At 39.2% G+C, this 25,011-nt stretch overlaps 2 pseudogenes; one reads left to right on the forward strand and one right to left on the reverse strand.

Moving 5' to 3' along the window:
* Positions 1-20,818, reverse strand: part of LOC123848735 (armadillo repeat-containing protein 10-like) — a 46,883-nt pseudogene extending 26,065 nt beyond the window's left edge.
* A 587-nt stretch (positions 20,819-21,405) lies between these two features.
* Positions 21,406-21,850, forward strand: LOC123848785 (ATP synthase F(0) complex subunit C2, mitochondrial-like; annotated as a pseudogene).
* The last annotated feature ends 3,161 nt before the right edge of the window (positions 21,851-25,011 follow it).

Consider the following 25,011-nt stretch of genomic DNA (forward strand, 5'->3'; position numbering starts at 1 on the left):
GGGGGGGAGGGTCAGAGAGAGAAGCAGACTCCCTGCTGAGCAGGGAGCCCAAGGTGGGACTCGATCCTGGGACTCCAGGATCATGACCTGAGCCGAAGGCAGTCGCTTAACCAACTGAGCCACCCAGGCGCCCTATATTTTTGTTTTTATGCATCTATTTTTCCATCCTTTTACTTTTAATGTATCTATTCCTTTTTATTTGAAAAGGATTTCTTATAGACAGCCTCTATTTGTGTCTTGCCTTTTAAAATCCAACCCGTATTTAATTTTGTGTTTTAGGACCTTTATGCTTAGTGAAATTATAATTATGGTTGGATTAAAATCTACCATCATGCTAGCAGTTGTTTATAACATCCACTCTATGTATCTTTTTTCCTCTTTTTGGCTGTGTGTTTTTAATCCATTTAATCTCCACCATTAAGCAGGGGTCAACAAGCTATGGGCCATGGGCCAGCTGCCTGTTTCTATATGAATAAAGTTTTATTGGAACACAGCTAAGCCCATTACCTTACATACATAAACCACAAAAGTGGAGTTGAGTAGTTGAACAGAAATATGGCTCAGAAGTCTAAAATATTTACTTCTGGCCCTTCAAACAAAGTTTGCCAACCCATGCACTATTGAGTCATTGCCCTGAGGTTAAAATGTGCATCCGTAATTAATCTTACCCTCAAATTATATTCAAATAATATTTGACTTCGGTCAGAAAAGCCCTTCCCCTGTGTGTGGAGGCACTCTGGGGCGTGCTGTGAGTCCAGGTCTAGTGGTGCCCGGCACCCAATATCGAAGCATCCGTGGCTCCCTGTTTGCCTACATCTCATCTGCTCAGGTCACTGGGGTCCATTGACATTACCTACTGCATGATCCGTGGCAAGTGCTGCAGGTGGTTTGCGAGGGTTGTCGGGGTCCTTTGAAGTGCCTCCAGGTCCAATGGCTAGGGACCAGGGGAGGCAGTGGTGGTGGCCTGATCTGGTTGTCTGCACACACCTGACCGCGGGGGCTGGCGGCGTGTGCCTGTGTGGCGGCAGGGGCGGCCCGCCTGCCCATATGCGGTGGTGGGGGCCTGGGCCAGCAGCAGGACTGGGTTCAAGGACAGGCACGCTGCAGCTGCAGGGGTCTGTCAGGCGCTCTGGTGCAGCCCAGGGACTCGCCACGGGCCCACACACGGCCGTGGAGCCTGGTGACAGGACTTGGGCTGGCAGTGTCCAGGTATGCGGCTGCAGCTGTTAGCTTTAGGTGAACCCAAGGGTGCAGGCCAGTGACAGGAGACAGGGCAGGACCCAGGCCCACGAGCCATTATGTGGCCTTGGCTCTTGGCTTCTGGGGCTCTGAGCTCTCCCGCCAGATGTGTGCATGGCCGTGGAGGCCAGTGACAGGAGTCGGGCTGGCAGCATGCAGGTGAGTAATTCCAAGGGCTAGCCGTGAGAGCATGCGCAGCGGTGGGGCTCGGCCATGGGGGCCTAGGCTGGCATTTTGCCTGCACATGGCGGCAGAGGCTGGGGCCGGCTGCCAGTGTGGCTCCTGGGCTCCGGCAGAAGGGGAGGGGTTGGGGCAGGGAGGGACTCCGAAGGCTAGTGTCTGTGAAGGTGAGAACCTGCTCAGCTGTGAAAGCTGCTGGGTTCTTCTGCCTAACAGTCTGCTGGGGTCTGCGATGAGGGCCTCGGTGATGAAAGCTGAGGGGATCTGCAGCATCCACAAGGGCTATTGAGGTCCTAAGCTGCACCGGCTGCTGAAACCTAAGTGAGTCCTCTGTGCGGTGCCCTGAAAGGTGGGAATCTGGTCGCGCACTCCACTCTCCTTTTGCTAGCCAGGGGAGCTTTGTTGAACCTGGGTGTTCCCTCTTGGTCCAGAGCAGTGCCCGCTGGGTGCACTGGAAGATGTGGGCAAATTGAAGCTGTTCTTTCTTACCCTTTATTATGCAGTTATTCTCAGGTTTTTTGTTCTGCTGTGTTGCTGATGCTTAAGTGCACTCCTGATCTTTCTCAGGTGTGTTTTTATTCACAGATAGCTATCTAATTGTTGATCTTTGTGGGTGGATGGATTCTGGTGTCTTCTATGCTTCCACTTTGGTTAACCAGGTGCCCCTGATTCCTACTGAGTACCCTCCCTAGTTCCCAGAGATCTTGATCATCTTTTTTTTTTTTTTCCTGAAGATATCACACTAGTCCATTACATTGCTGACATTATGTTGATTTGTATCTAGCGAGCAAGAAAAAGCAACTGCACTAGACTTATGGTCAGACATTTGCACATCAGAGAGTGGGATATAAATATGACAGGAATTAGGGGCCTTCTACTTCAGTGAGATTTCTAAGGATCCAGTGGCCTGGGGCATATGGAAGAATCCCTTCTAAGGTAAAGGATAATTTGTTGTATCTCATGCCTCCTATAAACATCAAAGAGGCACAAGGCCTAGGGGGCCTCCTTGGGTTTGGCGGCAACATCTTCCTCAACTGGGTGTGTTACTCAATTCAATTACTGAGTGACCCGAAGAGCTGCTCATTTTGAATGGGGCCCAGAATAAGAGAAGGTTCTGCAATATGCCCCACTTGCTGAGAAAGCTGCTCTGTCACTTGGACCATATGATCCATCAGATTCAAAGTGTCCGTGTTGATAGGGATGCTGTTTGGCATTCCTTTGGCAGGCGTCTGTAGGTGAATCACAGTGCAGGCCTTTAGGATTTGGGAGCAAGGCCCTGTCATCACCCTCAGGTAACTACTCTTTTTAAGAACTAGCTTTTGTCCTCTACTGGGCCTACATAGAGACTGAACACTTGACCGTGGGACACCAGTTTATAATGCAGTCTGAGTTGCACATCATGAGCTGTAGCCTAGCTGATCCACCGAGCTATAAAATGGAGCAAACACAGCAGCGCTGCATCATTCAGTGGAAGTGGAATGTGCATGACTGTGCCTGAGCAGGCTGTGAAGGCACAGGCAAGTTACACAAAGCAATGAGTCAAATGCCCCTGATTCCTACTGAGTGCGCTGCCTTCTCTCTGCCAGCCTGCACCTATGACCTCATGAAAGAAAACAGAACAAAATCAGTTGACACCACTTCAGAAAGTCAACAACTTGTATCAGCAACTTGGCTTTCTAGGGGCACCTGGGTGGCTCAGTCGGTTAAGCGTCTGCCTTTGGCTCAGGTCATGATCCCGGGGTCCTGGGATCAAGTCCGGCATCAGGCTCCTTGCTCGGTGGGGAGGCCACTTCTCCCTCTGCCTGCCATGCCCCCTGCTTGTGTTCTCTCTCTCTCTCTCTTTCTGACAAATAATAAAAAAAAGTAAAAATTAAAATTAAATAAATTTAATAAAAATTAACATAAAAAAAGAAACATGGCTATCTAAAAGCTTCTGCTCTGAGCCACCAAAAGGGTCAGGGTATGTAGGGCCAGAGTTTCCCTAATTCCTCCCCAACTAAGTCTTGTTTCCCATTTGGTCTGTTCCTTTGATTTAGTAGAACATCTAGGTGCTGCCTTACATCAGTATGGAAGCTCAAAGACACCCATCTCCAGAGGAGAGAAGAAACCTAGTTGAATCTCCTAACAGCTCCCATTCTGTCTTTATATTCAGTCACATATAACGTCAGCCTTAACTATAAGTTACAAAATATCAGTGTCTGTTCTAAATGAGTCTCCTACAATTTACTTCCTGGAAAGATCATATTCTGTCAAAATGAATTTCTTCTCTGGGTGCCTTCAATATATACCCCATGGTTCTCAGAAATTTGTGGTATGGAATATCTAGTGTTTTCATTGCTGATGAAAATTTTTCCTATTTGTGTATTTCTTTAGTTGATCAATGAATATTTAGGAGTAGGAATTGTGTGATTATGCTTATGCTCGTACTGCTATCTTGACTCAGGAATAATGCTGGCTTTAGTTATTTGAATAAGCGTGTGTGTGTGTGTTGTGTGCATGCACGGATGTGTCTGCATGCTTTGATGTAGGCATGCACATACGTGTCTGTCCATAGGATTAGGTGAATGTCTTTTCCATTGCCAATACCAGTGTTCAGTCTATGTCCAACTACATAAGTACTAAGAGGGTGGACAAGAACATATCCCTTTGGTCTCTAGATGAAAATCAGTGAGGGAGTCCACCAGCAAACAGTCTGTCTATTTTGAAAATTATAGTACCTCCAAGGGCAAAATGTCTCTTATTTTTGCTTTTTTTTTTTTTTTAAGATTTTATTTATTTATTTGAGAGAGAGAATGAGAGAGAGAGAGAGAGAGAGAGCACATGAGAGGGGGCAGGGTCAGAGGGAGAAGCAGGCTCCTCGCCGAGCAGGGAGCCCGATGCGGGACTCGATCCCGGGACTCCAGGATCATGACCTGAGCCGAAGGCAGTTGCTTAACCAACTGAGCCACCCAGGCGCCCTCTTATTTTTGCTTTTGAATATTTAACCAATACTATTTGTCCTCAATGTTAGTGTATGTGCTGCCGAAGCAAGCACTCTATTTGTCCTCAATGTAAGGAAGATTAGTGACCTAAAAATGTGGCTAATTTTTGCATATATAAATTTCCCCTTGTCCCATTTTCCTTTGTTTTTTAAAGTGTATTCCTTCCAATTTAAAATTATAAACTCATATTTTAAAGGACAGCAAATAAGTGAAAAATAAACACACCCATAGCCGCAACCACCCAAAGACAGCCCAATTAATTTGATATATACATGTCTTTATGTGGAAATGTATTTGTGATTGACTTTATATAAAATTTGGTGCCTTGTCATTATTTCTAGGTACTTCGATTTTTGACTCATACCTTTTGCCAATTTCGGAATATAATTTTGGAGGGAAAGCTATACATGTGCACTTTACCTTACATTTATTGAAAATGTAGGAAATAATTTTTCCATATTTTGGGTCTTTCTATTTTGAGTAGAAGAAACTATGGAAATTCCCCCCAGCCAGAGAGAATTATCAGGCCAGATGTGAGTGTTTACTTGATTCTCCAGCCCAATGCTGAAGTCATTTCAGACCTATAGGTCCTTAGCAAAGAGAACTTGTCAATTCTTCTACGAGAGGAGATATTTAGGCCTTCTCCCCTAGTTCCTGCACATACATAATGGAATTGATGCCTTCGGTGAAGACCACATACTAATATGCCAGAAGCTGAAGATGCTTAACATCAACACTAGTAAGGTTCCAATTGAATTGTCTCAGATTATAATTCTATGGAAACAGTTTCTTTTTTTTTTTTTAAAGATTTTATTTATTTGACAGAGAGAGATACACAGCGAGAGAGAGAACACAAGCAGGGGGAGTGGGAGAGGGAGACGCAGGCTCCCCGCAGAGCAGGGAGCCCGATGCAGGGCTCGGTCCCAGGACTCTGGGACCATGACCTGAGCCGAAGGCAGACGCTTAACGACTGAGCCACCTAGGCGCCACCGGAAACAGTTTCATCTCAACTAGTCTAATAAATGTAGCCATGACACAATTAGGAATTATTAATTATTCTTTAAATTGGTCCAACATGACTTATTTGATGCAAGACCTTCTTAGAGGACAACCAATTGATTCTCATCTCATTCCCTCAATAAGCTCTGGACTAAACACTAAGTAGCATGCCTTGTGGTAAGGAAATTTCTAACTCATGCTATGGCTGACAGCGGAGAAAAATGTCTTTTCAGAACGTACTTAAACAGGCCTGGAAACAAAATGTTTAGAGGCAAAGCAGTGCATGTATATAAGACAAGTATCAAGATAGTTTTCCGGAGATTTAGGAGGTCTTATTTACTACATTAATATCAAAGCTCTATCTAGTGGTCAAAAGAAGAACTTCTAGTTTCTGTATAAATCAAGTATAATAACAAGCAACTTAAACAAGATTCTGTTTAAAAATATTAATAAAAATGCTGCATTTCTATTATGGAGTTTCTTCTATATATATATGATTCGGTAATATATTTATATAATTTCCTTCATTGGATTTGAATTTATCATTGCAAATGTAATACTAAAGTACATGATTAATTACATTATAATAATCCATTTTTTTCATTTTGTGGATACACAAAAATACGGAAACATTTTGAGATTACTAATTTTATTTTGCAAGAAAACGACTTCATCTATAGCTAAGTTCATACTTGGCACCTGCTGTTCACCTCTATCCATATTTGCTGAATAAGACTCTTTCCATCCACAAATCTTTAGTTTTTACCATTCTAGAGAATGCCCAATAATGTCTAGTTTTTTGTACCTAGATTCAAAATGTTTAGTACTGTAAGTGTTTGGGGCCCAGGGCCTTAGGGAAAAATTAGAGTTAATCTTTTTGTCCTTCAACACTTTTTTTCATTCTGGGTTTTTTTTTTTTCTCTCTCATTTAAAAAAATAACTATTTGAGGAATAATTTACTTAAAATGCATCCATTTTAAGTGTACATTTTAATGAATTATGATAAATTTTTATAACTACTATTATAGGAAAAATTCTTCATGATGCTTGTAAAAGAACAGTAAGGCAGTTTTTTTTAAGATTTCATTTATTTATTTGTCAGAGAGATAAGGAGCATGAGCAGGGGGAGGGGCAGAGGGAGAGGGAGAAGCAGGCTCCCCACTGAGCAGGGAGCCCAATGTGGGGCTTGATCCCAGGACCCAGGGACCATGACCTGAGCTGAAGGCAAACACTTAATGACTGAGCCACCTAGAAGTCCCCAGTAAGGCAGTCTTTATTCAAGACTGTCATGATGGGTGTAGGAACCACTGCAGTGGGGTCTTGCAGTGAGGGAGAGAGATTGAGCTTAACTCTGAATACAAGGAGAAGTGTGAATTTATAGTCAAGGAGTAGGGTGGGTGTCCATGGATGAAAAACTAAGATAAAACATTAGGAATAAGGGGGGATTCTGGCTAAACCGACCTAACAGGATTCTTGCTGAAGATGGGCCATTACTGCTGGGGCATAGTAGGAGGTAAGGAACTTGTTCAGATCTCAAGGGTGATTAGATAGGGAGAATGAGGGATTCTGGCTAAACTGCCTTAGGACTCTTGCTAAGATAGCACAATGCAGAGATGAATACAGAAGTTCAAAAGTGGAGGCCTACTTGGAAAATTTCTTAGCAGAGCCTGATTAGAGTTTGGTCAAAGAGAATCTTCATCAGTAACTACCATCATAAGAAAAATATACAATATTTACAGCAATCGCAAAATAATCCTCTGTGTCTCTTTATAGTCAATCCCCATAATCTTTGGCTCAGGCAAAATTGTTGTGCATTCTGCCACTATTACCATAGACTGTGTTATTTTCTCTAGAATTTTATATAAATGGAACCATAAACTAAGTGAACCTAAGTGGCTTGATTCTTTTGCTAAGGATAATGCCTTTGAAATGTATCCAAGTAGTTGCTAATAGTAGTTAATGCCTTTTTATTGCTGAATAGTTTTCCAGTGTTTGAATATACAACATAGTTAAATAAGCATCTAAATATCTAAAAGAAAGGATTCCTCCTCTCCAATCAGGAGAGCTGTGGTCCCAAAAGTGTGGGACAAATTTCTATTCATATTTTTCTCTTACTCTCATTCCAATGTTAGTCTCAGATGTTGGTACAATTATGAGAAGAGTATGGCATATCAAGGTAAATAAAGTCCCAATTTTCTTGCTGGAGGATTATAAAGAGAATCCAGAAATAGTGGGGAGATTGCAGAGAAGGGAAGGAGCTTAAGAAAGCAAACCCATAAAGTTGTTAAAGGACTCCTGGAGTCACTCCAAAGCCATGCATGCATGGGTCTGTTCCTAAACAACATATCAAAGACTTTAAGGCTGGAACTAAAAGATAGACTATTGCCCAGTTGCCAGGCTGGCCACTACATGGTACATAAATGTGCAAGCTGAAACCCTGAAACTCTTCAAAGAAAACAGGAGGGGTAAAAATTCATGAGCTTAAACTTGGCAGTAAACTCTTAGATATGATACAAAGGGCACCATATGATATTTGCCTTCATCAACATCCAAAAAATTTTATACATTCAGGGACACTATGAAGAAAGTAAAAAGATAACCTACAGAATGGGAGAAAATATTTGTGGATCATATATCTGATAAGGGTTTAATATCCAGAATATATAAAGAACTAAAACTCAATAACAAAAAAAACCAAACAAACACTACAATTAAAAAATGGTCAAAGACTTGAATAGACATTTCTACAAAGGTCTACACATGGATAATAAGCACGTGGGAAGATGCACAAAATCTTTAGTACTTAGGAAATGCAAATGAAGATCATAACAGATACCACTTCATATCTATGAGGATGGCTAAAATGAAGACTTGAAAATAGTAAGTGTAAGCAAGGATGTGGAGAAATTGGAACCCTCATACATTGCTGGAGGGAATGAAAAGTGGTGGAGGCATTGCAGAAAACAAAGCTACACAGAGAATTCCCATATGGCCTAGCAATTCCACACCTAGATATATGCTAAAAAGAATTGAAAAGATACCCTGATAACTCATATGCCAATATTCATTGCAGCATTTTCCACAAGAGTCCAATAGTAGAAACAATACAAGCGTTCATCAACATAAAAATGGATAAACAAAGTGTGGCGTATACAAACAATGGAGTACTATTCAGGCATAAAAAAGGAATGAAATAACCAGTGTTGGTAGGGATGTAGAGAAAAAGGAACCCTTAAACACTGTTGGCGGAAATGTGAATTGCTGCAGCCACTGTGGAAAGCAGTATGAGGCTCCTCAAAAAGTTAAAAATAGAGCTACCCTATGATCCAGCAATTCTGCTTCTGGATATTCATCCAAAAAGATGAAAACACTGATTTGAAAAGATATATGGACCCCTATGTTCACTGCAGCATTATTTTTTAAAAGACCCTATTTATTTATATGAGAGAGAAAGAGAGAGAGAAGCAGACCCCCCAATGAGCAAGGAACCCAATGTGGGGCTCGATCCCAGGACTCTGGGATCATGACCTGAGCTAAAAGCAGATGCTCAACCGACTGAGCCACCCAGAAGCACCTCATTGCAGCATTATTTACAATGGCCAAGAAACAACCTAAATGTCCATCAATGGATGAATGGATAAAGAAGATGTGGTATACACACACACACACACACACACAGGAATACTACTCAGCAATAAAAAAGAACAAACTTGCCATTTGTGACAACATGGATAGAACTAGAGGATATTATGCTAAGTGAAATAAGTCAAGCAAAGACAAATACCAAAATAATAAATTGGACTTCATCAAAACTAAAAATTTTGGAGGCATTTAGCTAGCTCAGTTGGTAGAGCATGGGACTCTTGATCTTGGGATATGAGTTCAAGCCCCACATTGAGTGTAGAGCTTACTTAAAAAAGACTAAAAATGAGACAAACTGAGAGAATAAAAAGGCAAGCTAGAGGAAAAAAAATTTGCAAATCATGCATGTGTCTGACAAAATTTGTTTTCTTTTGGTAATCTGCTTAATGTTCTCAGACTGTTGAGAGAAATTTTTTGTTTAAGCATTTTATTTTATTTTATTTTTTATAAGAATTTTTAAAAGATTTTATTTATGTGTTTATTTGAGAGAGAGAGAGAGAGAGAGAGGCTGGGTGGGGGGAGGAGCAGTGGGAGAAGGACAAGCAGACTCCGAGCTCAGTGCAGAGCCCCACACGAGGCTTGATCCCACGACCCTGAGCTCGTGACCTAAGCTGAAATCAAGAGTTGGGCACTTAACCAACTGAGCCAGCCAGGAGCCCCTGTTTATGTTTAAACATTTTAAGGGTGTTTATTGATTTCTTTGTAGTATGTTTGATGAGATGTTTGCTGTAATTATGATCTCTATTTCTCAGTATGGAATTTTCCTTTCTTCTCTGGCTGCCTTAGAGTCTGTACCTTTGTCTTACTAAAGAATATTATATGCTTGAATGTTTTTATATTTATCCTGCTCACTTTTTTCCATATTTCTTGGGTCTTAATTTGTTATCTATTAATAATTTTGGAAAATTCTCCACTTTTATTTCTTCAAATATTTCTTCTGCCTTGTTCTTTCTTTCTTCTGCTGAAATTCTAGTTGTGCATATATTAGACCATTTGATATTGCCCAACAGCTTCTAGATGCTCTTCTTTTTTCCCCATTTTGTGATAATTTCTACTGACCTACCTTCAAGCTCACTGAGTATTTCCTTGGTTGTGTTTACTGATGAGTCCATCCAAGGAATTCTTCATCTGTGTTACTGGGTTTTTCATTTTTAGCACTTCCATTTTCTTACAGTTTCCATCTCTTTGCTGAAATTACCTATCTGTTAATTCATGTTTTCTCACTTCTGTTGTCTCTTTTAATATATTAATCATGGTTATGTAAAATTCACTGATAATGCCAATATCTGTGTCATATTTGAGTTGTATTTTGATGATTACTTTTCTATTCAGACTGTGTCAGTTTTTTCCCTTTTTGATGTGCCTTGTAATTTTTTTGTTGAACTCTTGATATTTTGTATAGGACAATCCATACTGAGGTAAATTTTTTCCCACTTATATTTGGTTGTGAGCATGCTTTCCTGTGTTATGCCTTTAGTGTAGAGTTTTGTGTGAATCCTGTCAAAAAGATCGGGTTGGGTTTGATGTTCACTTGCTCCTTGGGTTTGAATCTTCTCTTTCTGCCATGGCTCCCCAGAGAGTATGTGGCTCCTATAGTTCTATCAGCTGTGTTTAATGTTGTTTTTACTTATTGTTTCTTAGCTTTGCAGTGGGGTGGGTGAAGGAGGTATACTCTGAAGTTCTGAGTAAGCCTTAGTCTCAGGCACTGTGTAAGGCGGTTTCCTATGTGTGACCTTTATGAATGTTTCTGCCACACCATCAGATGTAATGCTGGTTCTAACAGTCATTCATGTCCTTCTTCCAGAAATAGCGTTCTTTTCTTTTCCTTTCCCTCAAGTTGTAGTACTATACCGTATTATTCTTGTTGATGATAATACTTTTCCAGACTGAACAATTTCTGCATTTTCACTTCCCCCTTATGTTGTAATTCTAATATACGGCAGGAAACTAAGCATTGTGATAGTTATGTAGGATGCTCAGAGAGGTTCATTGATGCAGATAAAAGAGCCTGAATTTTGGAGTTTGGCAGACCTGCATTCAAACCACATTCTGCCATTTACTAGCATTGGAAACCTTGTCAAGGAGCTTAAATATTCAGCTTCTGTGTCACTAACATGGTTAGCTAGTCTCTCCCCTCTGTTCTTACTATTAAGGGCAGCAGGATTGTAAATTGGCAACATTTATGTTATATGAAAACAATAATTTTGTTTCCCATGGCTAAAAGTTGTTGCATTCAATTATGTGAGTATATACATTACTTATACATTATTTTCTATTGCCGCTGTAACATATTACCACAAATGTAGTGGCTTAGGACAATAAGCATTTATTATCCTGTAATTCTGGGGGGTCAGAAGTCCAAAATGTATCTTACTGGGCTAAAATAAAGGAGTCAACAGGATGTGTTCCTTCTGGACGCTCTAGGAGGAAATCCATTCCTTTGTCTTTCTCAGGTTCTAAGAGGCTCCCTGCAATCCTTGGTTCATGGCTCCTTCCTGCATCATCAGTCACAAGTGTGGCATCTTTAAATCTCTCTCTCTGGCTTTGACTCTCCTGTTTCTTCTTATGAGGACCTTGTGATTACATTTGGCCCAACCTGATAAACCCAAGATCAATTTATCTCAAGATCTTTAACTGAATCATATCTGCAAAGTCTTTTTTTGCAATGTAAATTAACATATTCAAAGGTTTGGGGGATTAAGACATAGTCATCTTTGAGGGGGGCATTGTTGTGTTTATCATAGTGTATATATAATTGAGGGGAGGTGTGTAAATATGCTTTAGGCTATGAAGCCATGGTATTTCCATTATGCGGTGGTTCTAAAGCCTAGCTCTGCTGCACAAACAAAAAGAAAGACCCCACCCCACACCAAATATAGGATCCTGGACCTTATCCCAGATTTCTCGGTGTAGAACCTTAGAAAATGTATTTCCGAGAAATCTTCTTTCTACATCTCCTCCCCAAAATCAGTTCCTAACACAGCAAGTCTATAAACCAGCACTTGAGATTTTTCTTTATCCTCTGCCAATTTTAATGACTTATGGCATCACACCATTGATTCCCAAAACATGTTTGTGAAGTAATTTTCCCACATTGGCATGCTCCAAAAAAATGTGTGGCCAGAGTTTTTGAGGGTTTCTTCATATTTTGTTCTGCTCTTGGAGATTGTTAGGAATTAGTATCTAAAGGCTCTGCAAATCCCACAGTACATAAGCCTGGTTAACTTCATTTAACCTAGTTTCTCCAAAACTTACTTGATTACAGAACACTTTTCTGCCCTTAATACTTATCAATATCCCATAGAATACCCTTTGATAAATGCTTCCCTAGGATCCAGTGAAAGAAAGATCAAGAGTTTTGAATCCAAGGAGAAAGAGAATAAAGTATGGTTGTGTTTTGGGAAGTGGGGTGTGAATGTTTCTGAGAAACTAGCAATATCGGGTCACATATATCTACATTGGATCTAAAATATACTATGCAAGTAAAATGTTCAACCCAGACTTGCAGATACAAACTCTTCCTTGCCAATATTGTGCCTTGTTTATTTCAACTCTCAGCTTCTTGACTTCACTATTACTTGGAGTTCTGGCAAACAAACGATAAGCCACTTTTCTCATAATAAGAGACAGTACGTATCTTTCCAGGTGTATTTTAGAGAAAACGGATTGCTTCAATCTTAAAACATGTATTGGCATTGGACACATGCTGTTTTATACTTGTCTCCAGAAGATTCTTGATAAAAATTAGAACTGAGATGAGCTGACTATTGAGACTTGTGTCCGTGGAAATGTCAGCAGTATTTCTGATGAGGTTTTCCAGAATGTAGATCAAAGAATCGTGTTCTTAAAATACAAATTAATGAACATTGAGTAGTAAAATATTGGGACTAACTGGAAAGTAGTATTCTGAATTTGACCAATATCAAGGTTTAAACATTTTAAGTAGGTTTAATTTCTGTAAAACTATGGGAATAAAGGCAATCAATGTGCAGTAGGTAAGAGTGCAGATAGTGGAGCTAGCTTGTCTGGATTAAAAGACCCCAGTTCTGGGGCATCTGGGTGGCTCAGTCGGTTAAGCATCTGTCTTTGGTTCAGGTAATGATCCCAGGGTTCTGGGATCGAGTCCCACATCAGGGCAGGGAGCCTGTTTCTCCCTCTGCCGGCCGCTCGCCCTGCTTGTGCTCTCTCTCTCTCTCTGACAAATAAATAAAAAAACCCTCTTTAAACAAAAAATAAAATAAAAGACCCCAATTCTGCATTACAAGTTGTAGGTTGTTGGGTAAGTAACAATCTTTCTTTCCTTCAGTTGGTTCATATGTAAAATGGGTAACACTAGTATCCACTTCATAAAATGTTTTTGAAGATTCAATTAGTTAATATATGTATAGCAGTTAGAGCAGTTCCTGGTTTATATCATACCGTTAAGCCCTGCTACTATGATAATTACTACCCTGAAAAACATACACCAAATAGCAGTGCATCCTCAGGAGGTTTTTTTGGTTTTTGTGTTTTTTAAGATTTTATTTTTAAATAATCTCTTTGCCCAACATAGGGCTCGAACTCAAAAGCCCAAGATCAGAAGTTGCATGCTCCACTGACTGACCCAGCCAGGCGTCCCTCATGAAGTTATTTTAAAACTGTATTCTGGTCTTTGTCTCAGAGAATTATAAATTCCAGATAAGTAAAGCTCAGTTTGGTGGGGTTTTGTTAAAATTGGTTATTAAATAGATCTCTAAAAGTCAACGGCATTTTCTTCTTTCAATCAATGTATTTAATAATTTTATAAATTTTAATTTTCAAAAATTGTATATTTTTTCAAAATCTCTTTTAAGATTGATAATAAAATACAGAAAATAAGATCATTTTGCAGTTTTCATCTAAAAATGTTTACAGAAAGGAAAGTCAACATCCTGAATGTCTTAATTTGGGAAGGGCAAGCTGGTACTCTATGCTAGATCATCTCAATTAGTAAGATCCACATTGAAAATTGAATCTTACTATTTAGGGACTACCTAGTTGCAAAACTAAAATAGCCTTCATTTCAGACACCTGAAGCATAGGCTGGACAAATTCCAATTCTAGATTTAGGATCAAAGTTGAGTATGGGAAATTTATCACTTAGTGTATTATTAATTTAAACTGTTCTCTTTTAATAGCATTATAAATCATTTATCGATTTTTATTATAAAAACTTCAAATAAAATCTAACTGAATTAGAATAGGCAATCCAGTTTTGATTAAGAAACCTAGGCAAGTGAGTCTTAGGGACATCATGATGTTATCATTATTAATTAATGGTAATATTATAATGCAATACTTATTATATGTCCAATTGCTCTAAGTGCTTTACTTGCATAATCACATTCAAGCTTCACAAATATCTTCCTGAAATAAATATTTTACCCATAGTACAGATGAAGAAATAGGTTTTAAGTGATTAAAGGACTTATCCTTTGTTACATAGCTAGTGATTTGCAGAACCAAAACTTGAGTAATATTGTCTGACACAAAGATGTATGCCATTATCCTCTACAGTATTAACTCCATCACAAGGCAAAATTAATTTTCTCTCTATTAAAAAATATCAAGATGTTCATTTTTTTATTAAGAGAAAGAAACATGTAGCTAAATGAGGACATGGTGACCTTTAAGGAAATGGTATGATGTCTCAGTCTGAAGAGGGAAATATGAAAAGAACAGGAATTTGAGGTTTTTTAAAAAAAGATTGTATTTATTTATTTGCCAGAGAGAGAGAGAGGGAACACAAGCAGGGGGAGTCAGAGAGGGAGAAGCAGGCCTCCCGCTGAGCAGGGAGCCCCATGTGTGGCTTGATCCCAGGACCCTGGGATCATGACCTGAGCCAAAGGCAGATGCTTAACTGACTGAGCCACCCAGGTGCCCCAAGAACAGGGATTTTGGAGTGAGAAAGAGCTGGAATTTAATCCTGGCTTGACTGCTTATGAGCTGTGTGATCTATAAAACAGATAACAACATAATTGTCAAGAGGAATAATATAAGAAGATCTAGCAGAGAGCCTGGAACATAGGTTACCTAGTCAATAAGATTAGCAATTTAAAGGCTCTGAGAAATACTGCAGTAAAAATACCACAAATATTTAGGCCCATGTTTCTCAAGTGGAACTCATTTTGAATGTCATTTATTTCATGGAACCCAGTGTTCCAGAGAAGCAAGCTTGGGAAACTGAGTTAAAAAAATCGCCATCTTTCTGAAGAGAGGATATTAATAGGGATGCAATAAGAGTAGTAATAGAAAGGGAAAGGAGGGGAAAGATGCAGAACATCCCATTTAAGATGATTCTACCATCTTGAATTAATGATGAGGACTCAAGGATAGAAGAAAAGGAAGGGTAAGTGATGCAAAAGTTGGGAGCCTGAATTGAACTAAAACGTCTTCAGTTTTGACTTGAGTATTTCTTTAAGATGTATTTTAATGTCTAAAGTTGGAGCTTTCTATTCAGGCCTTCAGCACTTTGCAGGGAGGTATCATTGAAATAATGGGAATGCTGGGGTACCTGGGTGGCTCAGTTGGTTAAGCGGCCAACTCTTGATTTCGGCTCAGGTCATGATCTCAGATGTCCTGGGATCAAGCCCCGCCTTGGCTCTGTGCTCAGCAAGAAGTCTGCTTCAGGATTCTCTCTCTCCCTCTCCCCCCCCCCACTTGCTTGCTCTCTCTATAAAATAAATAAATAAATCTCTTAAAAAAAGAAATAATGGGAATGGAATTAATTGAATATACTGACTTATGTCTCAAAGAATATTCTTGCTGTCATGCCTGAATGTTTAGGCATATTGCATTTCTACATTGCCAGTACTGTGTGGAGAGGACTCATAGAAATAATCTCATGAGTACATCGTGTTTCTCAGAAATGCTGTGAACATTTAAAGACCTTTGGATTTTGGATATGAAAGAATGAATGGTTTAAGAACATTGTAAGTGGGTCCCATGGGATCCGTCATGATTAATGGAACCCTGTCTAATGGAGCATATTTGGATGTTTCCAGCAATGTGGTGGATGACAACATCCTAAGGCAAAGACAATTGTTTTCTATGTATTTCCTTAATTGAAATATTAGTGGAGCAAATTGTGATATGTATGAATGGATTTGAATGGACTATAATAAATGTTTGATTTGGATAACCTACTGATTTCTTAATCAAGAGGAAAATAAGACAAAATCTTACAGCTGAAGGAGAAACAAAGTTTGGAATGATCTCATTGCAGCAACATTTTCTCAGAAAATCATAATTATGTAATAAATCCCCATGTACAACAATGTTTCTTAATAGGAAAAAATGAGATCCATTGAAAATGAAAACATTCAGAATTCATAGAAATGGAGCTAATTTTATACCATTTCACTATTATGTATTGAAGTTTTTATTTTGTAAACACAAGCAATTTATTTCGTAAAAGCAAACTAATTTTTCCCTCTCCCTGCAAAAATGGGGAAAAAAAAATCCTATAATTTACTCATTCCCACTCAGAGTTAAAGATACACTCCGCAGATATGAAATGAGCCCATTCTTTTGAATGCTGTTGGTTGACATTTACTGTTTAGTTGTGATGATCTCTCTAGCTTTCACATTAGGAAGCAACACCATCCTTGGAAGAGGGACAGAAAGCAAATAAAGGAAAAAATAAAACACAGCCTGAAAGTAATTTCAACAATTTCCTATGCTTTGTTCTTCTCCTCTCTTATAAACATCAAAGAGTCAACTGCTGTTTAAGATGACAAGGTGTGGAAAGGGAAACCTGGCAACATCCATTGGTTTGAGCCAAAGCTCTTTTTATTTCACAGGCAGGGGCAGCAAGTCAGTGGAGATGATCTCAAACACAGCATGTTTGCACGCATTCATCATCCTTTCATGCTAGGAATTAAATGCTGAATTACCTCTCACCAGCCATTATACTCAATAGTCATCCTGCTCCAATGGGTGAGTATTGTTTGGTTGGAGAAGAGTATTCATAGGATTTCTTGTTGGAGCAGAATCCTGTCAAGGATCACATTTTTATGGCTTTTTGAATCCTCTCAATTAGAAATAAAGCTGAAGGGATGGAAGTAAAGAGGGTTTCATAGGCATACCAATGTTCAAATAAAAGAGTGGTGAAGGAAATCATGAGTCCTTGGAATTGAAGCTGAAAAAATATATATAATAGAAAAATAACTCCATTTTGTAAACATCTCTAAGCTTTAAAAACATGGATAATGACATATAACGAGTTAAGCCTCACCTGGAGAATTGAAAATTTAGTGTCCGTTCTTTTGAAAACTGAAATTGTCCATTACAACATTTCCTGAATGGATGTCAACTGGCAAGGTCATTCTACTTCTCGATAGTGTTTAGTTTACTTACCGTGTAATAGTGGAAAGATCAGTGTATGTGGATTCTGAAGGCACAAACTCATCTACCAACTCTGCCATTTATTATCTAAATGAGTTTGGAAATGTGAGTTTTTAAAAAAATTATTTTTACTAAAAAGTTATAAAATATAGTAAAAATTCAAACAGTCAAGGGTATACATAAAAAAGTCATTTCTCCACTCTCCAGTCCTACTGTAGTTTGTTAATGTATTTGTAAGCATAAGTATTTTTCATTTAAAAAATATACACAGGGTCACATTAGGCATATTTTCCTACAGTGTGTATTTAAAAAATAATATTTCGTGGATATTTTTCCACATTACCACATCCAGACTTTCTTCATCTTTTTTTTCTTTTTTTCTCCTACTGTTAACATTTTATTTTATTTTATTTTATTTTATTTTATTTTAATTTGTTTCAGAGTAGAACTTAGTGATTCACCAGTTGCATATAACACCTAGTGCTCATTACATCAAGTGCCCTCCTTAATGCCCATCACCCAATTAATGACCCCCATCACCCCACCCACCTCCCCTCCAGGAATCCTCAGTGTGTTCCCTATAGTTAAGAGTCTCTCATGGTTTGCCTCTCTCTATTTTTGTCTTATTTTATTTTTCCTTCCTTTCCCCTATGTTCGTCTGTTTTGTTTCTTAAATTCCACATATGAGTGAAATCATATGGTATTTGTCTTTCTCTGACTGACTTATTTCACTTAGCATAACACCCTCTCGTTCCATCCACGTCATTGCAAATGGATATTTTCCCACATTACCCACATCCAGACCTCCTTCATCATTTTAAAGACTGGATAATTGATTTACTCAATTGTCTGTCGATGGACGTTTGGATTAAATCCAGTATTTTATCCATAATATCTTTCTGTACTGGCACATTGTATGGCAGTGGGTGAGTACTAGAGAGTGCCTTCTCCTAAAGTTTATATTTTGCATTGACTAGAAGTACAGATGATTGGATTTTTGGATGTTCTGTGGCTGGGTTGGCAGTTGAAACTGAGCACTCAGGATCTCATCAGTACTAGAAGAATGGTGTCATTCCTATGATAGTTCTAAACCAATGAATTTATGACATGCTAATGTGGTCTTGGATCACTTCAAATGGTGAAAGTGTAGCTTATGTGTACAAAGGTCACTGTCTCTTCATGTAGAGGAAATAACCAAAATATCTCAATGTAGACAGCAAAATAAATGTTTTCAGTACAAGTTCCAATATTCATTTGGTGTCAATAAAATGGTCCAAAATAATCTTGAAGACCATGGCAAGTTTTAGCTGTATTGATGAGACATGACATTTACTGTTTAAATCCAGCTGCTGAAAGAATTCTTTTACAAGAAATATGGAAAGTAAGAAATTTATAATGTGCATTACTTCCAGACTGCATTACTCTTTGGACACATATGACTATCAGAATTTTGTTATTGTTACATCTTTTTACTTCACATCCACATCATGATGATAAACTAAAGCTTTTCTTTTCTTCTTTTTTTTTAAAAGATTTTATTTATTTATTTATTTGAGAGAGCGAGCGAGCGAGCGAGAGAGAACAAGCCAGGGGGAGGGAGAGGGACAAGCCGACTCTGGGCTGAGTGTGGAGCCCAATGTGGGGCTTGATCTCACAACCCCAAGATCATGACCTGATCTGAAATCAAGAGTTGGACACTCAACTGACTGAGCCACCCAGGCGCCCCTTCTTTTCTTTTTTTTTAAAGCTCTTATTTTCTGGGCACATTCTTCGCCATAGAGGAGGAAGAACAGTGAACCTTTAGTGAACGTAGGTTGAGAAGCTAAATGGCCTTTGATGTTGAGGCAGTTATTTATATTCTTATAGAAGTACTCAAAGAAGAGAGGCTTGGGTGGTGCCAGTGGTTAAGTGTCTGACTTTGGTTTTGGCTTGGGTCATGATCTCAGGGTGGTGATTGAGCCCTGGGTCGGGCTCCAAACTCAGCGGGGAGTCTACTTGAGACTCTCTCTCCCTCTGCCCCTCCCCCCAAAACAAATAAAATAAATAAATCTTAAAAAAGGTACTCCAAGAAGAATCTTCTTTGCTAGGTGGCTATTATAAAGAGAAAGGAATGATGATGAATCCTTAGGTACTAAGTAGTCCTCCTGCTATGGCTGAATTTCCAGACAAATGCAAAAGCAGTTTCAAAACTTGAACTTTGGTGTTTCCATTTCCCACAAGTAACACATTGAAAAGGTCTGTAAAATAAATGTTAAGTATATGGTCAGTGGTAATAGTCATGTTTGTTAACAATCCAGCCCAACCAGCTGCATAGCAGACTTAAGGGAACCAAAGAAAAAATTCTCACAGACTTGATGAATATCTTTAACTTGCTCTGATTTTTAACATTCATATTTAGGTTATTCAGTGCACTTCAAGCTTTGACTTTAATACTGAGGTTAGGATTGTTGATTACATTCCAACAATTGGAATACCACCCAATTAACAAATTATAGCTTGGTTAGCTGAAAGGCTACATTGTTATCCAGAACAACCAAACTTTTTCAATAATTACAGAATCTTTGTTTTTAGGCTTTAATAATGCCTCTATTCATAAGCATATATATATATATATGTATATATATATATATATATACATATATATATATATATACACAAAATAAATGAAATACAACACTCATCCTTGGTAAATGACTTGATTGGTTGCCAGTTTGAATAAAACATTATTTCACCAGGAAGTCTATTCCTCAGTTTTATTTTTTATTTTTTATTTTATTTAGAAATGTAAAAAGCTTTATTTTTTAAAGATTTTTTAAATTTATTCATTTGAGACACAGAGATAGAGAGAGAGAGCATGAGCAGGGAGAGAGGCAGAGGGAGAGGGAGAGGGAGAGGGAGAGGGAGAAGCAGGTTCCCTCTGAGCCAGGAGCCCAACGCGGGGCTCAATCTCAGGACCCTGGTATCATGACCCGAGCCGAAGGCAGACGCCCAACCATCTGAGCCACCCAGGAGCCCCAAAGACTTTATTTTTTATACTTAAAATTTAGATATCTAAATGTTTCTTTTTTCACCAAAACACAAATTTTTCATTTCCAGCTTTATTGATATATATCTTACAAATAACATTGTGGAATCTTAAGGTGTGCAATGTAATGATTTGACATGTGTGTATATGTGTGTGTGTGTGTGTATACGTATATATATCATGAAATGATTACCACTAGGTTTGTTAACACATCCATTACCTCACATAGTTACCATTTTATTTTTGTGTTGAGAATATTTAAGATCTGTCCTCTTAGCAAATTTCAAGTATACAATACAGTATTGTTAACTATAGTCACCATGCTGTACATAAGACTTGTAGAACTTATTTATCTTATAACTGAACATTTCTACCCTTTGATCAACATTTCTCCATTTTTAAAAAAAGATTTTATTTATTTATTTATTTAGTGTGAGTCGGGGGGAGGAGCAGAGGGAGAGAGAGAGAGAGAACCTCAAGCAGACTCCAAGCTGAGTGTGGAGCCCAATGTGGGGCTCAATCTCATGACCCTGAGATCCTGACCTGAGCTGAAATCAAGAGACGGACGCTTAACCAACTGAGCCACCCAGACTCCCATCAACATTTTCCCATTTCCCTCACTCACCAACTCCTAGCAACCACCAATTTACTCTGTTTCTGAGTTTAACTTTTTTAGATTCTACATATGAGTGAGATCGTACAGTATTTGTCTTTCTCTATCAGACTTACTTCACTTGCCATAATGCACTCAGGACTCATCCGTGTTGCTACAAATGGTAGGATTTCCCTCTTTTATGGGTGAGATATATATATATATCGCATCTTTATCCGTTCATCTGTCAACAGATACTGAGGTTGTTTTCATGTCTTGGCTATTGTAAACTGCTGCTATGAACATAGAAGTGCAGATACCTCACTCTCTGTCTTCTCTGCCCTGGGAGCAGCTCTCCTGCCACAGCCCCTCATCCCCTGAAAATGTACACCTGAGCAACGGTTGTCGCCACCCCCTTCTTGGCCAGGAGCACCTCTCAGCTGTTGAGCCAACCACTGCAGTGCTGCTAAAACCACCTGAGACACTGACAGATGAGAGCCTCAGCAGCTTGGCTGCCGCACATCCCCTGACGTCACTTATTCCTATGGCAGCTTCCGAATCAGTGCCATTTCATGGGATATTGACGTAGCAGCCACGTTCATTGAGGCTGAGGCAGCCACGGTAGGGGTGGCTGGCTCTGGGGCTGGAATTGGGACTATGTTTGGGAGCCTCACCATTGGTTGTGCCAGGAACTCCTCTTTGAAGCAACAGCTCTTCTCCTACGCCATTCTGGGCTTTGCCCTCTTGGAGGCCATGGGGCTCTTGTGCCTGCGGGTGGCCTTTCTCATCCTCTTCATCATGGGAGGGAGCGGTCTCCACCTCCTATAGGTCTTTCTCCCATATTTCGTCTGCCCAGTATGTCCCTTTTCCCTGTATCTCCCCAGGCAGCCTAGGGAAAGTGGCTGGCTCAAAGTTTAACAGAGGGAAGACAAATAAATACTGTATTCATAAGAACAAAAAGACGTGCAGAGATACTGATTTCATTTCCTATGTATATATACCCAAAAGGGAGATTAATGGATCATATGATGGTTCTATTTTTATTTTTTTGAGTATTTCCCATTCTGTTTTCTATTGTGACTCTACCAATCTGCATTCCCACCAATAGTGCACAGGGGTTTCTTTTCTGTACATCCTGGCCAACACTAGTTATCTCTTGTCTTTTGATGATGGCCCTTTTAACAGGTGGAGGTGATCTCTCACTGTGGTTTAGATTTGCGTTTCCCTGATGATTAATGATGTTGAGCACCTTTTCATGTACTTGTTAGCCATTTGTATGTCTTCTTTGGAAAAATGTCTATTCAGTTCCTCTACCTAGTTTTAAATCAGATTATTTCTTTTTTGGTATTGAATGATATCAATTCCATATAAATTTTTTATATTAACCCCTTATCAGATACATGGTTTGCAAATATTTTATCCTACTCTGTAGATTTTCATTTTGTTGATTGTTTCTTTTGCTGTGCAGAAGCTTTTTAGGTTGATGTAGTCCTGCTTGTTTATTTTTGTTTTTGGTGTGTCCAAAAAATCTTTGCCAAGACCAATGTCAAATAGCTTTTCTGTTCTTTTCTTCTAGGAGTTTTATACTTTCAGGTCTCACATTTCAGTTTTAATATATTTAGAATTAATTTTTGTGAGTGATGCAAGCCAGGGGTCCACTTTTCATTCTTGTGCATGTGAATATCCAGTGTTGTTAGGCTGGGACGCAGTGCTGGGCCAGGTGCGGGAGGTTCCTGGGGGCTGATGCCAGGATCTCTGGACACATTCCTTATCTTTTGAGGCTTCGGTTTTTATACATGCTTAACAAAAATAATGTTTTGTAAATGAACAACAGAACATTGTTGGCTAATCTGATATTCCAAAGGAATAGTTCATTAAAGAGATATTAGAAAATGGATGATAATAGGCTGATGAGATAGTTGGAGCCAGTGAGGAGAATTCTGAAGAAGTCTTCCTAATATATTTCTACACACGAAATTAATTGCTCTATATTCCTCAGATCACACCTAAAGTGATCACATCCTCCTTTGTTGATTGATGTATGCATGTCTTGCTTATTTCCAAATTGGGACCTCAGGTGACTCACAATGATGATACAGACAGAGTACAATCAGAAATACTCCACGCAAGGAGAGAGACAGAAACCAAGAAGTAGTAAGAGGACAAAAACAAGGCCCAGAACGCCTGAATGAGGAAATCATGCTTTTTAGAGGCCAGGGCCAGTTTGGAAATGAAATTGGTTCCAGAACTCTATTATTGTTACTAAGAGAAATGATGTTAGTTTTTTTTCCTGAATGGACTTACTTTTAGTTTTCAATTCTTAGAGAAATTTGTCACAGGAATCTTTGTCTAAGGGGCTTTAGGTACTGCCCCTTATTTTATGAGTGATAGATTAACTAGTGTATTAAAAACTTTAGAGGACTTCTGTGTGTATCCTCTTTCCATGCTTTGATCTAGTGCTAATTTCTTCTCTATATCCCCAAAGCAGGGCTCATTCCAATCTTTCTGTTCACCGGGTGCTGCCCCTAAACTATGTTGCTTTTGTCCCTATTACAAACTTTGCATTTGCACCAAATTCCAGTTTTCCAAAAGGAGTTAAGAATGCTGAGTCCTCAAGTGCTCGAACATTTAGCTCTGTTAGAGGAAGCTGGTGTTTGGTTGCACACAGATGAATATAATGTTGCTACTGTCATTTTCTTTTTCCTCAGCTAGTTACAGAATTGAAATTAGGGACAATGAGTCTTTGGAGAAAATGTAGATTATGAAAAACAGGTTGATTAATATAAGGAAAATATTCAGATAATTCTGGAATGCCTTGACATAGTAACGTCATAGAAATGTCTCACCTAAGTTGTTCTTTGCAGCGAAGGCAATTTCAATGATGTTGAAAAAATGTGTTTGTTACCAGACCTTCACATATTTGTACTAATTTCTAAAAATTAGGTCAAATTTTCTGCGAGTAGACCATCTGGTTAGCTTTTATGATTACCTGTATTTCTTAATATTTTAGTAACCACCCTCCCCAAAATAGTATATAGAATGTATGTGTAGCTATTATAATGAGAAAGCAAAACTCATAGGATGTGCTTAGAAATAAACTATTTTGTTCTTCCCACTGTTCTTTTAAATCTTTCCTGTGGCCTTGTTGCTTCCCCTGCTACAGATTATAGTTCGGGCCGAGTGTTTCTGGTCATTTCTACATAATACAGTCTCCAGATCACTTCAACTAAAACCAAACCAAGTGAGCAGCACCACTCTCGGTGTAAGAATTACCATGCGCTGCCCCGGGGCGCCTGGGTGGCGTCTGACCCTTGGTTTCAGCTCAGGTCATGATCTCAGGGTCATGAGATCGAGCCCCACGCGGGCTTCAAGCTCAGCCAGGAGTCTGCTCGAGATTCTCTTTCCTTCTCCCTCTGCCCCTCCCGCTTGTGCTCGCTCGCACACTCTCTCCCTCTCTCTAAAATAAATAAATGACAATGCCCTGCCCAATATAATTGCTATTTCTTGAATTGTCTTTTAAATCAGACTTTTACCCCCCCCACCAAATTCGGCCATGCTCCAAAAGGAAGCCTGAGGTTGGGGCAAGCAGGAGTGGCAGCTTTCTTGGGGCTTTTCCCATCTACAGCTTCTATTCTTTTCCTTCCGTCTTGCCAACCAGACTTCTGACTTTTCCATGGTTGGAGTACAAGGAACGAGAAGAAATAAAGAAGCAGAAAAATTCTTACTTGGCATTGTCCTGGTAATCAGCTATGTGTGCTTTCTGTGTCCGACATTCATTTAAAACTGACTTTTTGCTGTATGGGGGCTTCAGCTGTTCTTTCGAGTTTCCCCTTCCCCTCCATTAGGCTTCTTATCTGTGTAGTCCTCTTGACAATGTAAAGCATCTGATCCCTTATTTCACTCTTAGTACCTTGGGCAACCTGCATTGCCTTCAACTTCCCCTTTCTGGATCTTTCTTATGGGTAACCCACATCCCGAAACATTCCAAC

This window comes from Mirounga angustirostris, unplaced genomic scaffold (assembly GCF_029215605.1).
Source record: "Mirounga angustirostris isolate CCGP_5_RB_7025 unplaced genomic scaffold, mMirAng1.0.hap1 SCAF_11, whole genome shotgun sequence".
NCBI lineage: Eukaryota > Metazoa > Chordata > Mammalia > Carnivora > Phocidae > Mirounga > Mirounga angustirostris.